Source organism: Rutidosis leptorrhynchoides, chromosome 4 (genome assembly GCF_046630445.1).
Source record: "Rutidosis leptorrhynchoides isolate AG116_Rl617_1_P2 chromosome 4, CSIRO_AGI_Rlap_v1, whole genome shotgun sequence".
Classification (NCBI taxonomy): domain Eukaryota; kingdom Viridiplantae; phylum Streptophyta; class Magnoliopsida; order Asterales; family Asteraceae; genus Rutidosis; species Rutidosis leptorrhynchoides.
The window spans coordinates 6,540,415-6,543,014 of NC_092336.1; positions in this window are offsets into that span (position 1 = coordinate 6,540,415).

Below are 2,600 nucleotides of genomic sequence, written 5' to 3' on the forward strand. Positions count from 1 at the left end.
ATGTGGTGGTGATGTACGATAATGAGAATCTGGACGAGAACGACCAATAGAACGATAAGGAGGACGGAGACGAGAACAAGGACACGACGAGGACGAGAATATATAATACATTCTATTAAATGTATTTTTTTATAATATAGTGAATATATATGTTATATTATATATTTAATTTATATCAAAATATATTGAATATATTATAAGTATTATATATTAAATATATACGTATATGTATTATATTTAATAAGTAGATTGTGGCGATATCTTTCTATTGTGGCCAATATTGTCACCACAATTAAATTTTCACCAATTTCACTTGAAAATTTTCATTTGGCGCTGGAGGGAATTTTTCATTGTGGCCACTGTTTGTGGCGACATGTCGCCGAAATCAGTAGCTGGTATATAAACAAACAGCAGCTTTTTTTTATTTATTTAACCCTAATTCCTCTTTTCCTCTCAAAACCCTTTGCGGTTTTCAAGTTAAAATGCGAATCTAACCCAGATCCAACCATACAATCTTGTATAAGGTAAACATGTAACCTCTAATTTCTCAAAAGTTTCAATTTATAAAATAGATGAATTGTATGTTTAAACTCCGGATTTGTATGAATTGTATGAAATTAATTCTTGAACTAGTTTTATAACTAGAGTCTTGAATTTTCTACCTCACGATTTTTATGCATCTATGTTTTTATCTTAAATAAATTATGTTTAGTACTGTTGGCTCTGAATTTGAATTACTATTATCAAATCAAATTGCTTGACTTTTTCATTTAAGTGAGTCGTATATTGATATTTGTATGAGGTACATCCAAATTTTTAGGCAAGGAATTGGTTAAAATCAAGATTTGATGCTACTGCTTGTTTTGGGTGAACTTTGCTACTGTTGATTTTTTTTTTTGAGTTGGGATGTAAAATCTTGTGAGCTAGGTAGGTTATGTTGAGATGGTATATATATAGTAGGCTATATCAATATACGCATTCATATATGAAGCATACATTCAAAAAGTGGGTTTAGGATAACCAACCTGATACACACCAACAAAAAGACTTAGTACTAATTATGATGAGTTATAATATGATTTGTGTTTGTACATTAATATGATATTGTTTATGTTAATTTGAACATAATTTGTATATGTACAGTAACATGATTTAAATATGTACATGTATATTTTTTGTTAGTTGTAAATTTATAAATCCATATATGCAGTAAATGACGTTAGATAAGAGTTGGACTACTTTAGTTGACCGCACTACTACTGAATTTTGGAATGGTCTTAATGCATTTATAGAGAGTTGTAAAGCGTTTGCGAATTCAGCTAATAAATGTAGATGTCCATGCAAGGATTGTGACAACCTTGTATTCCAAACACTCGATACAATGAAACGTCACATACAAATGCATCGTTTTAGCCGATTTTATAAGACTTGGAAGTATCACGGTGAACAAGTTGTTTTGCCACCGCAAACCGAACGTTTTGTACGTATACCTGAGAAAATTATGTAAGTAATTAGTTATACTTGATAACATTATATATATATATATATATATATATATATATATATATATATATATATATATATATATATATATATATGTGTGTGTGTGTGTGTGTGTGTGTGTGTATGTATGTATGTATGTATCTATATGTACATTTATGTATATATATATTTTTTTATGAAAAGCAAACAGTTTATTATTATTAATTATAAACAAAAGAATACATACACATACAAACTTATCACATGAATGAGGTGGGATTATGCACAGACCCATAACCCATTTTCAAGTTACATGACCCATATTCACTAGGCTGTATATACAAGTAACAGGAGCAAAACCTTTGTGCGTGTGTATATATGTATGTGTTACAGATTTTATATATAATATCAATTATTTTTTTGTCGTAATTATGCAGCTTTCAATGCAAGAACTTCAGAAAAACAAGCCCAATCTGAGTGAGATAGAGATTATGGCGGAGGTTTTGGGCGAAACACGTGGTTGGAGGAGAGGTATTGGGATGAGAATACCCTCATCGTCTACATCCACGACATCCACAGCCCAAATGAGCAAACGATATTATACTTTGGACGAGGTTGAGGCTTTACGGGCTGAGGATCAGAAGAAGATAATGAAGAAAATGGAAAAGATATTCCAAAAGAAGATGAATGAACAAATGGTGCACTACCATGAGAATTACACCTCGAAACTCTATGACGCGGTAGGTAAAGGGAAAGAGGCCTACGTATATGACGCAGTAGGTAAAGGGAAAGAGCCCTACATATATGTTGATGCCGAGGACGAGGAAAACCATGGTAATAGTGACGAAGATGATGGATATGGTGATAGTAGCGATGGTGCATCGGGATCTTTGGCTTGACTTTGGTGTTTAGATTTTAGTATCTAATTCGTATGTTAAACATATGATATTTTGAACAATTGGGTATGTACTTCGTATGTTAAACATATGATATTTTGAACAATTGGGTATGTAGTTCGTATTTTAAACGATTGTAATTTGTGTTATCGGAAACGTTTAGTTTGTAGTAGATTTGTTTCTTTGATTTGTTAGAAAACAAGCAATAACAGGTTTTGTATC